Genomic DNA, 16,675 nt, shown 5'->3' on the forward strand with positions numbered 1-16,675 from the left:
AGAAATAGCCTGCAACAGCTGAAGCCAAAAACCTGCTACTTTCCTAAGTTCGAAATCACTCCGAAATACCTCCGAAACACTCTCGAGCCCTCGGGGCTCCTAACCACTCACATGCACTAACTCAACAACATCCTACGAACTTAACCATGCGATCAAATCGCCAACATAACATCAAAAACGAGGAATCAAACCTCAAAATCATCACTTTTTCATCAAACTTCATAAACTTTCATTTTTAGATATTTAGGTCCGAAACACGTCAAATGATGTCCGATTTCAACCAAATTTCTCAGAAATCGCTTAAACCACATATAAGACATGTACCGGGCGCCGGAACCAAAACACGGGCCCGATACCAACACGTTCTAATCAATTCCCTTTTTAAATTTCCATATTAATTTCTAAAAAACAATTTCACAGAAAAATTCATTTCTCGGGCTCTAGACCTCGGAATTCGACTCCGGGCATATGCCCGAGTCTCATATTTTTCTACGGACCTTCCGGGACCGTCCAATCACGGGTTCGGGTCCGTTTACCCAAAATATTGATCAAAGTCAACTTTAATCATATTAATATCAAAATTCATCAATTTTTACACAGAATTCATATTTAAGCTTTCCGGCTACGCGCCCGGAATGCGCACACAAATCGAGGCAAGTAAAAATAAGGTTTTCAAGGCCTCGGGGACACAGAATGAGTGAGAAAACAGGTGTTGGGTCATCACACCAGCATTATAGATGCGTAAATACTTTTTATATTTTTAATTTATAAATAATATTTATTTATTCTATAGTCCATAATATAAATTAAAAAGGGAAAATTATAATATTAAAAAGTTTAAAAAAATAAAAATAAAATAAATATTTATATTTAGAAGGTAAAATAGGTATTTGACAATCCAAAATTAGGAAAATCTAGTTGAGTGATATTCTGAGTGCAATAGGCATAGTTCAGTGACTTTGTTGTTACAAACGAAAGTAAAGTGACTTTAGAAGATAATTTGGGATAGTTGAGTGACCATTTGTGTAATGATCATGTCAAATAGTAGCCTTTAATTTTGCTTCGTCATCCTCTGTTAAAAAAGAACAGTGTAAAGTTAAGATTTGGGGGGATTGCATCAATCAATCTATCAAAGGTGTAAAATCGAATTCAGAATTTAAATTTAAGAGGTTCAATTTTTACAATTTTTAGCATTGAAATTATTATATTGTTAAAATTATAGGTTTAAATATACTATTTATTTTGATAAAATTTTACATAAATTTGTACTTCACATCGAAAGTTATAGATTCAATTAAATCTGTAGCCGAAAGGCTACATCCGTCCCTGCATGCAATTGCCTACCTAATCCTTTACGTATAAGATTTGGTTTATACTTGACTTTCTCGGGGATGATATCAATATTCTCGAATTAAATATTGTGCTCAATCAGTTCACCAATAACTCAACAACATATATATTTTTATTATTAGCAAAGTGTTATAGTATAAAGATTATAAAGTAAAGACAAATATAGAGAGAAACTGATATATTATTCGAATTCAAACTGTTGTACATAATGAACTGAAATCTCTTCTATTTATAGAAGAAAGGAAGCTGTTGTGTGAGCTGCTACTGCAAGCTGCTGCATGAGCTGCTACTACAAGCTGCTGTGTAAGCTGCTATTATACCAGATATGGATAATCTTCTACTAGGGCCAATGATTATCCATAACGGTGTACTGAAAGGATAAGCTCATTGTACCCGGTATGGATAATCTTCTACCGGAGGTAAAGTTTATCCATAATCGGGTACCGAAGTGATAAGCTTATTATACCCGATATGGATAATCTTTTACCGGGGGTAATGTTTATCCATAACCGGGTACCGAAGTGATAAGCTTCTTCAGGAAGCTTATTTCCAATAGAGTACTCAATAGATAAACATATTTATGGCGGAGTCCCATATGGATAAGCTTCTTCAGGAAGCTTATTTACAACGGAGTACCAAGTGAACATCCATAATATAATATATTTATAACACAAAGTTGATATTTTAAAAGTTAAAAACAATACATTTTCAGCATCCAAGTAGGACAGACTCAACCCGGTGGAGTTTTTATTTTTATTCTAATTCTATCATTTGTAGAGATTTTGTCAATTACACATAATACAACAGTATTTACTTATTTTTAATTTCCCATCAACTTTTACAGCTTTTTGAGCTGTTATAAAAAATTTTACTTTTGTTGTTCTAAACAATAATTTGATTTATTTCCATGGTAAATCCAACAAAACTAATTTGTCGGTTCGGCGGAAAAATCAGTGCTTCAAAGTCTAATCCGATGTACAATCAAACCTCTCTATTACAATATCCCTATATAATAGTCATTCACTATAAAAACCAAGTTATTCTCGAAACTGATTTTTATGTTATGTTATAATATATGTCATCTATAACAATACTTCATTATAGCAACCAAAAAATATCGAAACAAACGAGGCTGTTATAGAGAAATTTGACTGTATATAAAAAGGTAAATATAGATAAAGTTAACTCAAGATCCGCAACATTGAAATTTTGGATCCACCATTGATCTATTTCCTAAGAAAATTAAATTAGCCCAAGATTTTCATTAGTGTGAACTTATGAAATATGGAACTTAGAGGAGTGGAGTGGGGATGCAAGTTGAAAGTAACAAATCAGAGAGGCATGAGCCAAAAGAGCCATTTTGATTTTGTCTCCACTAATTTAAAATTTTATAATAGTGATTCATTAGGGAATATGTCTTAGACTTGTTATCAATTTCCGAGTACACCTTGGGCACGTGTCCCCTTGACATGTTTATTTTCGAATTGGACACTACTTGAAACATTAAAACCTACTACAATTTCATATAGCATTGAAAAGGAGAGTTGTTTTTTTAATGAACCAATCTTACACTAAATTCTATCCAATGCTAATCGAAAGTAATTAGATTAATAAATTTCAATAGCAACAACAATAACATATCTAGTGTAGTTTCATAGTGTGTACGTAGATTTTATTCATATCTTGTGAAGGTAAAGAGGTTGTTTTCGATAGATTCTTGACTAAAAAAAAAGCATAATCACAACAGTTTAAAAAAGGAAATATGGCTGAGAAGAACCATGTAAAAAAGAAGCAGTAACTACAACGCAAAAATAAGATAATCGAAGCAAAAGAAACAATATGTAGTATTAAAAATATAAGAGTAGGAAAAATAAAAATACATTAGTTGTGATGACCCAAACGGTCATCACTTGTTTTAAATTAAATTCTATGACTCCGAGGCCTTGAAAACCTCATTTAGAGTCCCCTCGATTTGCGTGCGCAGTCCGGGCGCGTAGCCGGAAAGCTTAAATGAGAAACTGTGTGAAAAATGATAAGTTTTGACTATAAAATGGATTAATTTGACCTTGGTCAACGCTTTGGGTAAATGGACCCGGACCCGTGATTTGATGGCCCCGGAGGGTCCGTAGGAAAATATGGGACTTGGGCGTATGCCCGGAATCGAATTCCGAGGTCCCAAGCCCGAGAAATGAATTATTTTGTAAAATTGTTTTCTGAAATTGTTTAAGGAAATTGGAAATGAAATCTGATTAGAAAGCGATGGTATCGGGCCCGTATTATGGTTCCGGCGCCCGGTACAGGTCTTATATATGGTTTAAGTCATTCATGTGAAATTTGGTTGAAAACGGACGTCTTTTGACGTGATTCGGACCTAAATTGGAAAATTTGATGTTTTATGGAGTTTGAAAGAATTTTTGGATTTTGAGGTTTAATTCGATGTTTATGATGTTATTTTCGCCATTTGATCGCACAAGTAAGTCCGCAGGATATTTTTGAGGTTGTGTATATATTTGGTTTGGAGTCCCGAGGGCTCAGGTGAGTTTTGGATAGGCCACGGGGTACTTTTTGAACTTAAAAAAAATGCTGGTGTGTTAAGGCCTGCAGGCTTCGCATTTGCGAAGCCTGGCTCGCATATGCGAGTTCGCAATTGCGAAGGCTGGACCGCAAATGTGAAGCCAGCCCAGGCCACCCTTTTCTCGCAAATGCGAGCTCCCCCTTCGCAAATGCGAAACCTCCGTTGTTCAGCATGTATCGCAAATGCGATCCTTCTTTCGCAAATGCGATGTCGCAATTGCGACAGCTCCTTCGCAAATGCGAAACCAGGGGAATTATGAAGGGTTCGCAAATGCGAACCCTGTTTCGCATTTCCCACATCTGCAGAGGTCGGGGTTCGCAATTGCGAACCCCTGTTCGCATTTCCCATAACTGAGACCTGCAATTTTTACACTTAAACGATTTTGAGCTTCATTTTTCATATTTTCTCAAATCCAAACACACTTAGGCGATTTTCCAAGAACAAGTCTTCTTTCAAATCAATTGTAAGTTAGTTTTTACTCATTTCTTTCAATCATTAACATCTTTTAACATGATTTCAACCTAAAATCAAAGATTTTCTTGGGGAAAATTGGGTGTTTTGGGTAGAACCTAGGTTTTTCAAAAATTGGGGATTTGGACCTCGATTTGAGGTCCGATTTCAAAGGCAAATTATATATTTGAGTTCGTGTGGGAATGGGTAATCGGGTTTTGGTTCGAACCTCGGGTTTTGACCATGTGGCCCGGGAGCAATTTTTGACTTTTTGGGTAAAACTTTGAAAACTATCATTTCATGCATTGGGGTTGATTTATTTAGCCACTTATTGATGTAATTAAGTAACTTGTGACTAGATTCGAGAGGATTGGTGGTGGAATCAAGGGGTAAAGCTATAATTGAGACTTGAGTTGCGTTCAAGGCATCGAGGTAAGTGTTTGGTCTAACCTTAGCTTGAGGGATTAGGAGTTGCGTCCTATTTGCTATTTGTTTCTTGTTGAGTACGATGTATAGGCATGGCGACGAGTATCTATACGTGTCGGTGTCGAGCATGACCGTCAGTCTTATATTGTGATTCCCATGATTTCGTCGTATTATTCATGCCTTGGTGAAACTTTCTATTTGTTGTGTAAGGTTGTGAAAAGAATTGTGACCTATGAACGTTGAGGAGCGTTGGCTCCAGTTGTATAACAAATTGTGAAAGTATAAGTGATCATTGAACCTCTAGACCAGTGGCTCGAGTGAGGAAGTGAATTGTGAAGTAAAAGTGAGAAAGAGGAGAGATCATTATGTGCCCCTTACCGGGCTATTGTTGAGTTGTGATTCCTTGTATTGTCTTCTTAATTGATATTACGGATACTTAGGTTGATGATTCTTTGTGTTAGGTAAGGATAATGGTTACAGCTGAGGTAGTTAGATGTTGGAACAAGTTAGGGCATAGCTGAGGTAGTTAGGTGTTGTAACAAGTTTGGGTATAGCTTAGGTAGTTAGGTGTTGTAACAAGTTTGGGTATGGCTGAGGTAGATAGTGTTGTAAACAAGTTTGGTCATAGCTGTTTCTTTTTCCCTTGCCGGGATAGTGTAGACCTTTTGATTCCTTGTCGAGACTCCGTTATAATTGGTAAATATTATATAATATGGATCGGGTTTGCACGCCGCAACAATATTAATATATGGATCGGATTGCACACCGCAACAATATTATATATATGGATCGTGTTGCACGCCGCAACAATATTATATATGGATCGGGTTGCACTCCGCAATAATATTATATATGGATCGGGTTGCACGCCGCAACAATATGAAATGGGAGCGGGTGGTACGCCTACCACGAGATATAATAAAATGGGAGCGGGTAGTACGCCTACCACGAGATATAATGAAATGGGAGCGGGTGGTACGCCTACCACGAGATATAATGATGGGAGTGGGTGGTACGCCTACCACGAGATGTAATGAAATGGGAGCGGGTGGTACGCCTACCACGAGGTATAATGAAATGGGAGCGGGTGGCACGCCTGCCACGAGAGACATGAAATGGGATCGGGTTGTACGCCTGCAACAAGATGTGAAAAGAAAGTGAAATCTGCCTTTGTTTTCCTTATTCTTGCTAGTAGATGGATTTTGACTCCTTTATAGTTCTCTTGATATTCTGTTTTTACCTGTTATTCCCCGGAGCATGTTTCCCCCTCCCATCCTTACTTGCTTATGCCTGTTTTACTTTCTGCTGTATATTATAGAACTGCACAGGTTTATATTTGGTAGTCTAGTCCTAGCCTCGTCACTACTTCGCCGAGGTTAGGCTAGGCACTTACCAGCACATGGGGTCGGTTGTGCTGATACTACACTCTGTGCTCTTTTGCACAGATGATTAGTTGTTATAAAAATGATATAATTTCTTTGTATGCTTAGTCACCAGTGGCACAACCTACGGGCTAAGCAGCGCCTTAATGGGAGTATTTTTTTCCTCCGCGATAGTGTAATACCAAGACCAGTAAGAGAGAATCGACTTCATCCATTCGGACAAAACCCATGCCCCCCTAACCAGTCGTACTCTGACCAGGCTTCGAAAAACTTCGAGATCATCGAGTTTCTCGGGAATCGAGGGGTCAAGAGCCTAATCAGGTCCCCTCACCATACCTTGTTGATAAGAGGCTAAGTGTTTACCAGTGGTTGCGCTTAACCAGATCCAAAAGGGGAGAGGACACACACCGTTCGGTGAGTGAAAGACGAGGAAGTCCCGGACAGCAGCAGTAGCTCGGGAGCTAGCTTTCAGTCCCCCGAGACTCCGAGGTAGCCTTGCATGCGTCCGCAGGCCCGGCGTCTCCTCTATCTTATATTTCATTCTGTTATCTCATGTTTTCGAGACAAATAGTGTTATATTTTCTTTCAAACGATTGTATTTAGTACTCTTAGACAGTCTGTGAAGTTGTGACACCAATCTTGGGTAGTTTTCTCATGGAATGGTATTAGCAGTATTATTAAACTCGAAATTTAAGTCTTCCGCTTGTTAAATTTTGTAGATTATTAACTGTTGGATTATAACTGTTAACGAATTTAAAAATGGGTAAAGGTAATCTATTCAGAAATTGGCTTGCCTAGCTCACATTACTAGGTGCCATCACGACTCCCGAGGGTGGGAAATTCGGGTCGTGACAAGTTGGTATCAGAACTCTACGTTACATGGGTCTCACAGTTCACAGACAAGCTTAGTAGAGTCTGAGGGATCGGTACGGAGACGTCTGTATTTATCCCCCAGAGGCTACAGAGTTAGGAAAAGTTTCACTTCTATTCTTCCCTGTCGTGCGATTTGTTCTCTCAATGCTAAATTGAAACCTCTACTCTTGTCCTTTCGCGAATGGCGAGGTCATGTACCGCTTCTTCAGCCGAGTAGCAGCACGGACCGGTGATTGGTCAGCTACGTCTTCGGAGGCTTTGTGGAGGTTGGATAAGTTTCACCAAGCTCTTCGCTACTACATTCAACGGTACATCTACTGAGGATCCCCAGTATTATCTAGACAGTTGTCATGAGGTTCTCAGGAACATGGGGATCGTGGAGACCAATGGGATCGATTTTGCTACCTTTCGCTTGTCTGGATCCGCCAAGACCTATCGGAGAGATTATTGGTTGGCTATACCAGTTAGGTCATCAACTTTGACTTGGGAGCAGTTCGCGCAGCTATTTCTGGAGAAGTTTCTCCCCATCACTCAGAGAGGGGTATTAGAGGTGGAGGTAGAGATGCTAGAGGTAGAGGTAAAGGTATTAGAGGTGGAGGTGCAGGTATTGTTCTGGTTTGTGGTAGAGAAGCTTCGGTTTTATTTTGCGCCGCTTCTGGTCATGCCTAGTGATTCTTTGAGTGCCCCTGTTTATGTGTCTACGCCGGTGGGTGATTCTATTATAGTGGATCGCGTCCATTGTTCATGTATAGTGGTTATTGGAGGTCTTGAGACTCGTGTAGATTTGCTTCTTCTGGACATGGTTGACTTCGATATTATATTGGGGATGGACTGGTTATCACCCTATCATGCTATCTTGGATTGTCATGCCAAGACTGTGACCTTAGCTTTACCGGGTATGCCTCGTTTAGAGTGGAGAGGGACTCCTGGTCATTCTACCCGCAGTGTTATATCGTATGTGAAGGCTCGGCGTATGGTCGAGAAGGGGTGTTTGGCCTATTTAGCCTATGTTCGTGATTCTAGTGCTGAGGTTCCTTCTATTGATTCTGTGCCCATTGTTCGTGAGTTTCCTGATGTTTTCCCTTTAAACCTGCCGGGTATGCCACCCGACAGGGATATTGATTTTCTGCATTGATTTAGCTCCGGGCACTCAGCCCATTTCTATCCCGTCGTATCGTATGGCGCCGCCTGAGTTGAAAGAGTTGAAGGAGCAATTGCAAGACTTGCTTGAGAAGGGCTTCATTAGGCCCAGTGTTTCGTCTTGGGGTGCGCCGGTGTTATTTGTCAAGAAGAAGGATGGGTCAATGAGAATGTGTATTGATTACCGGCAATTGAATAAGGTAACGATCAAGAATAACTATCCACTGCCGAGGATTGATGATTTGTTTGACCAGCTTCAGGGTGCCAGGGTATTTTCCAAGATTGACTTGCGATCTGGCTACCATCAGTTGAGGATTAGGGCATCTGATGTCCCTAAGACAGCTTTCCGCACTCGGTACGGGCATTATGAGTTCTTGGTTATGTCATTCGGGTTGACAAATGCCCCAGCAGCTTTCATGGATTTGATGAACCGAGTGTTCAAGCCTTATTTGGACTCATTCGTGATAGTCTTCATTGATGATATATTGATATATTCCCACAGCCAGGAGGAGCACGAGCAGCACCTTAGAGTGGTTCTTCAGACTCTAAGGGATAGTCGGTTATATGCTAAGTTCTCGAAGTGTGAATTTTGGTTGAGTTCAGTTGTATTTTCGGGTCATGTTGTATCAGCAGAGGGTATTCAGGTGGACCCAAAGAAGATTGAGGCAGTCAAGAACTGGCCTAGACCAACATCAGCTACAGAGATTCGGAGTTTCTTGGGGTTGGCAGGCTACTATCGACGGTTCGTGGAGGGGTTTTCATCTATTGCAGCCCCGATGACCAGAATGACCCAGAAGGGTGCCCAGTTCAGATGGTCGGGTTGCACGCCGCAACAATATTATATATGGATCGGGTTGCACGCCGCAACAATATTATATATGGATCGGGTTGCACGCCGCAATAATATTATATATGGATCGAGTTGCACGTCGCAACAATATGAAATGGGAGCGGGTGGTACGCCTACCATGAGATATAATGAAATGGGAGCGGGTGATACGCCTACCACGAGATATAATAAAATGGGAGCGGGTGGTACGCCTACCACGAGATATTATAAAATGGGAGCGGGTGGTATGTCTACCACGAGAAGTAATGAAATGGGAGCGGGTGGTACGCCTACCACGAGGTATAATAAAATGGGAGCGGGTGGCACGTCTGCCACGAGAGACATGAAATGGGATCGGGTTGCACGCCTGCAACAAGATGTGAAAAGAAAGTGAAATCTGCCTTTGTTTTCCTTCTTCTTGCTAGTAGATGGATTTTGACTCCTTTATAGTTCTCTTGATATTCTGCTTTTACCAGTTATTCCCCGGAGCATGTTTCCCCCTCCCATCCTTACTTGTTTATACCTGTTTTACTTTCTGCTGTATATTATATAACTGCACAGGTTTATTTGGTAGTCTGGTCCTAGCCTCGTCACTACTTCGCCGAGGTTAGGCTAGGCATTTACCAGCACATGGGGTCGGTTGTGCTGATACTACACTCTGTGCTCTTTTGCACAGATCCAGGTACCGGACAACAGTAGTAGCTCGGGAGCCAGCCTTCAGTCCACCGAGACTCCGAGGTAGCCTTGCACGCGTCCGGTGGCCCGGCGTCTCCTCTATCTTATATTTCATTCTGTTATCTCATGTTTTCAAGACAAACATTGTTATATTTTCTTTCAAAAGATTGTATTTAGTACTCTTAGACAGTCTGTGAAGTTGTGACATCAATCTTGGTAGTTTTGTCATGGAATGGTATTAGCAGTATTATTAAACTTGAAATTTAAGTCTTCCGCTTGTTAAATTTTGTAGATTATTAACTGTTGGATTATAACTGTTAATGAATTTAAAAATGGGTAAAGGTAATCTGTTCAGAAATTGGCTTGCCTAGCTCACATTAGTAGGCGCCATCACGACTCCCGAGGGTTAAAATCCGGGTCGTGACATTAGTAGTATTTAGTACTACTAGAAAGGCAATACAAATATGAAAAAGAATTAGACTCGATTACTTACTATCCAACTGCCCTAATGTTCGATATTTATACCCTACCCTACTAGATTAATAAATTGGAAAAGAAAAAAGCCTATTTTGCCGCGCCCCATTTAATTTCAAATTCTAGCTCTGAAGAGACAGAGTTGTACCATCAGGGATTACATAGGCCACAGTACTCATTGACTTTTCAACTTTACTTTTTATCTTGTATATGTTGTAAGCACATATTAATCGGTTAAGAAATGAAAAATGAGTGTAATAATCACGGGAAAGTGACTTCAAATGTGTTTGTAATATTATTTGATACATCGATTAAAAATTACCATATATTAAATGTATACTGTACTACTATTATTTCTAATTCGAAAAAGGGTCAAATATACTCCTGTACTATTAGAAAATATTTAAATTTACCATCCGTTATACTTTGAGTCCAAATATGCCGATGTCGTTATACTATTGGTTCAAATATACCATTTTTCCGTTAAGTTTGTCCAAAGTGGACATCCAATCCTACGTGCCACTGACATTTGATGAGGTGGATGCAACATGGCTTGCCACCTCAGAGGCTCTAACCCATTTTACCCTCCCTTCTATTTTTCTTCCATCACTAAAATTTTGTTCCCTTCCACCACCATTGTCACTATTACCGCTACCATGAAAAATATTGTATTTCAAAGTTTACTCTTTTATATATATATGGATTAGGGGCGCTGAAGTGGCATGCCATGTGGCATCCACCTCATCAAATATCAGAGTCACGTAGGATTCCACCTTGGATAAATTTAACAGAAGAGGGGTATATTGGTATAACGACAGGGATATATTTGGACTCAAAATATAACGAAAGGTATATTTAAACCTTTTCTGGTAGTACAGAGATATATTTGGTCATTTTCCGTTTCTAGTTTTTTTATCAAATTTATGTAAAAGGAAAGAGGTTATTACTTTTGTACCCATAAAAAAGCTACTTTAAATATTCCTAAAAAAAATGTTTTCTTAATTATAAGCTTCATGATTTCAAACGACTTGTTAACATCAATTCGAATAACTTACTGATCATGATTTATCAATTGAGATTATCAAATACACTGTGTTTGTACTTTTTAGTTTGTTTTTTACTGATACAAGGATCAACGTAATATATATATATATATATATATATATATATATATATATATATATTTAGTTTTTAGCGTACAATGTTGGATTCTTCTTCTTGGATTTAACTATTTAAGTGCTTAATGTTACGTTTTTGTAACTATTGAATTGATTTAGTTTGGTCAGATTGACAAATTGCAATCTATAGTGACACTCAATCAAGGATGTAGTTGATTGCGTGTACACCACTATAAAGAGTAACTCGGTATACAAGATATTTCGTGTTTATGCAGAGTTCGGGAAAAGGTCACACTCTAACGAGTGCAATGTAGATGACCTACCATCAGGGGCGGATTTAGGGAAGCGGAAGGGGTTCACCCGAACCCTCTTGGTCGAAAAATTACACTATATGTACAAGGCAAAATCTGTCTTTTATCTGTATATATTATGTTATGAATCCCCTTGATATAGTCTTAAAGCATAGCTTAGTGCTACAATCTTTTTTCTTTTTTGAACCCCTTCACGAAAATCTTGTCTCCGCCACTGCGGCTACCATAGTACAATCATTAGTGGTTGTTTTTACCGTTCGAACCCGTGATATATAAGTCACGCGAAGATAACTTTACAGTATAATCTTTTTAAATTTTTTCTTTTTCGAACCCCTTAACGAAAATTCTACTCCGCCAAGTAGAGATCAGGTTGAAGAGTGAAAGGGACGAAGTGGTATGAAGTTGCTTGAACCTAGCGCTCGGGAGGTTGTGCTCGACCGAAAGGGTAAGGGCAAGAATACTTGGATGGACGTAGTTCAGGATCGATGTAATTGAGACAACTAAGTAGAGGATGGGAAGATGTGAGACCGGCCAAATGTGGCTCTATATAGGTCTTACGCTTTTACAACTCGTACTATTTTATTATAAACTTTGTGAAATCGTTCTTTACTCGCTACAAGTATTTCGCTCTAGCTCTCTAGTTCTCTTAGCTATCGTTACATTTTTTGACTCGTGGAAAGTGGAAAGGCAGAAGCGTCGGCTAGTCAGTCACGGACTACTTGACTTCCTTATGATGATTCAATGTTAATGACCTCATTCAATCTTTTTTTTGAGCCTTCGCTATCGTGGGCTAGATGGATAGCTAGTAGTTATGAGCAGCAGTCCCCTGACTATAGATAGGAAAAGATGTAGAGGTGCGTGCCACACTCACGAGGGACTGAGAAGTTGACGAAGTAGCGAGTTAAATGAGAGGCTAGTGTCCGAGTTTATTTATAGCATGAAACAACTCGCAGTATGGGTCTAGCTTATTGATACGTTCAAGAAAACTCTACTTGAATCCATTTAATTTTTTTTTACCGACAAACCTGTGCTCGAAAATAAAAATATTTTGAGCACGGGTTTTTATGGTCCAAGTGTATCTTGTCTTTACTACGAATTATTTTCCTTGGTTAACAATAATTGTAGTTTTTCCAATATTTGCGGGTTCCTTAATTTTCTTTCTTCCCCATAAAGGAAATAGGGTAATTATGCGACTACCGCAACACAATCATTAGTAGCTGTTTTTATCGTTCGAAGACAACTTTATTATTGCTCAAGTCTCTTGTCAGTATACACCACTATCTCAACATGAAAAATTGAAGTTGGGATATGTCAGTCATTGATGTATATATGTGTCGTTACGTGGTGGATTACTCATTTCATTTCATTTCATGTCTCTTCTTCCCATTGTGTTTTCACTTTTGTATGCTTATATTCAGAAGAAACTTGATCAAATTGCAGAAAGATACGTGCATTGATTTGAAAGGACTCACAAAATTCCAACTCAAGAAATGTTTAAGATTGTGAAGTTCAATCTATAATTCATAGGCAAGGAGAAAAAGGTACTCCTATTGAGTGAAAAGAGAGAAAAATAGAAAAATTCATACACGCACACTCGATATTCGTATTAAATTAAATAATTTAATCGTAAAAGTTACAAATGTTTATTCCTGATTGATTTTTGGTATGCATGTTTACATAGGCTGAGTTTTGATTTTGTAATGAGATAGCAAAGCTATGGCCTTACACCGGTGATTAATATAAAATAATTAATTACCAAAAAGGAAAGTTACAAATGTACAGCCAAAATATGTAGATTATTTAATTATGAGTGAGTGATAAAAGTTTTATATATATATATATATATATATATATATATATATATATATATATATATATATGTATGTATGTATGTATGTATGTATGCAAAACACATGCATATCTTAATGACATTCATTTTCGTAGTACAAATAAATATTCTTAGAAATAGCTCTACTTATTGTTGGGTTTTTAAGCATTAAATAAGGCTTAAAAGAGGGTGAATGGAAAATGGAGGGAAAATGAAATATTTGAATTTCATTTGAGATTCCCTCCTTGGCAAACGGACACTATCCCATATTGGAAGAGGAAGAGGTTTTTGATGGGTATATAAGCAATTGCTCTTCTTCTAGCTCTTACAGAATTGAGAAGAAGGCAAACCTCACGCCTTCGTCATCGCTCGCTCGGCTTCGGTTCAAAACTTGACATAGTCTTAAAGCATAGCTTACTGGTTGTATCATTAGCACTTTTATTAAATCCAAGGGAATAGTAAACGTTTTTCCATTATCTGTTTTCCGTTTTTCGGTAGTGTAACTGAAAATTAACCTCCCTCTTGAATTTCCGATTTATTGTTGCGTAAATAGCCATTTATGTTATGGCATTTATGCTATAATTTTCACTTTTGTTTAAACTAAGATTAAACAAAATGATTCGCAAATAAAAGTGCTAATAATACAACCAGTCCATAAATTGTTAAAGCTTCCATAAAAACTAGACTAAGCAATAGCGTACCTCGTATTTTTTCCTCTGCCGTAAGCTGTCTCGCGATACCCTATACAACTTGACCCGCAACAGGCATTTTCACTGCATAAGAAAAAAACTGGAATTAGATCTTGGAAATGTTAGGATCGAAAAAATAAGGTGTCATTCGGAAGCTAGTAAAGCAACACTTGAACGCCGATAAATCATACAACAAAGAGAAATATACTAAAAGAGACACAAACATATAACGTGGTTCGGTCAACTGACCTACGTCCACGGCGGAGATGAGCAATCCACTATAATAAAAGAGAGTACAAAATATCGAGAGAACAACCTCATGAAAAGGCAAACACAGGTGACACACAAACACTTGTCCCCTAAAGTTCTCCCCTTAAACACAACTCTCAAACCCCATATGGCTACATTGTGGATGCTGCTGAATGAGAAGGAAGGATTCTTTTTTATAGAAGTCCAAACCTTTTCCTACAAGAAAAAAGACTAGCCAAATATGAGAGATTTATAGTTTCCTTCTAAAAGAAGGAAAACTCAATTATGGTAAATATGGTGTCCTTCAAGAAATAGAAAAACCAAATATGGTGAGAATATTAGGACAAATAGATGCTCATCATAAGCTTTTTTTGCTGGACCTGGAAACTCATCGTTGGATCCGCCGTTGTATATATATCCGCCTTTTAGAAAGCTAGTCTTTACAACATCCATGCTCCTTTCCTACAAATACAACACATACAATAGCAATAACAACCTAGGAAGTGTGATCCCGTACTATTTGTACATCATGCTCTTTTATAATTTTAAAATTAATTGATAAAATGACCTTTTCAGATCTCCTATGTGTAAAAGACAGATCTCTTACGTGTAAAAGTAAATCTTCCATATGTAAAAAAGAGGTAGGGTCATAAAACTAAAAATAAGTTTGTAAAGAGCCACAAAACCGATTGACCCTCACGTACTATTCCACAATTGGGGTTTGAGGAGAGTGTGATGTGCACAAACCTTACCCCTACTTTATGTGAGTTACAAAAACTGTTTCTGATAGACACTCGGTTCGTACAAATACTCACATGCGCATTATTTTTTTTGGAATACAAACAAGTACTCTCTTTTAAGCAATGGCATAAGCGCACGCTCGAGGGGTCTCACACACACACACACGAAGAATCCAAGATTAATTTGTAGCACAGCTAGAGCCATGCCACATTACATGCACTATATATAGCACGTTTGCTGTTTGTTTATTATAGCAATGAACGCAGGCTCGTAGCACGCCCAAGTCCAAGTGAATCATTGTTATCACAGCAACAAAAGGAACTAATTGTTTTTAAGTTATGTCCCTTTCCAAATCTTAATTCTCAATTTTGGTTTTTAATCATTTGGTTTATTCCCATTATCACTTACTCAACATTTTCTTTCCCTTCCATAAGTTTTATTGGTTGATAAAATGTTAGGGATTAGCATACATTTTACTAATATATATGGGTTCAAAATCAAGTACTTATATATATTTAGTAGTATTCTTAATACATATACTGAGTATGGTCAAGGGGACTAAGGTTCGATTTTTTTCGAAAGGCTATTTTTACATTAATTTGCATGCGGCCCCATTGGCTTTGAGTCAAGACTAGAGCCAAGCAGAGCAAGACAAAATTTTAATTTTATGAGTTTTGAATTTCGGAATATTGAGTTAAAGTGGTAATGATTAAATATGATATTTATGGATATTTAATGAATTTCTTACGAAAAATATACTATTTGAACAAAAGATATTGTACATTCCAAATTCAAATTTCAATCTCAATCCGAATCCGAATCCGAATCCGACGCCGAAGCCGAAGCCAAGCCGAGCCAAGCGAGCGACGACGAAACCCGTATCTTTGCTTCTACCTCCGCTTCTGGAGCTAATTAACTATATCTAAAATAGTGTATAATTTTCTAAGTTGAAATTAATTGTCGGTATGGTGAATATAGCTCAGTACTCTCTACTGTGATTTTAAAATTATGAATTTTAAAGATTGCATATTTCAATTGAGGCTATAAAATAAGTTGGCTATACCACTGTTGATGTGGTGGATCGATGTACGTATAATTAATAATACTTTATATGCAATAGTTTGAAATTCTGAATATATTATTTATGTTAGTGGTTCTCATGAATTTTGAAGAATATTTAAATTTTACCGAGGTATTGTGTTGAAAATTATTAGAAAAGGGACATTGACATTAATAATTATACCTTGATTGTGATGATGATTAAGAACACTGACTTGCACTTTAATTGTCACTAAAATACATCTGCCGCACAAAATATGCACATTTAGTCAGCTCCACTCACACTTCCTGTCTGTCCCTTTCTTCTCCCCTTGTCGACAAATTGACACAGAAAATGAACAGTAATTGTTCATAGAACAAATCACCCTTGTGTAAAGATATGAAAAGGAATATTTACACAAATAGCCAATTATATTCATTGCTCACTTTTTCTAGCTATATACATAAGGTTATACATTGATTATATATAATTATACACATATAATGCATATATTATACTATTTTTA

This window comes from Nicotiana attenuata, unplaced genomic scaffold (assembly GCF_001879085.1).
Source record: "Nicotiana attenuata strain UT unplaced genomic scaffold, NIATTr2, whole genome shotgun sequence".
Classification (NCBI taxonomy): domain Eukaryota; kingdom Viridiplantae; phylum Streptophyta; class Magnoliopsida; order Solanales; family Solanaceae; genus Nicotiana; species Nicotiana attenuata.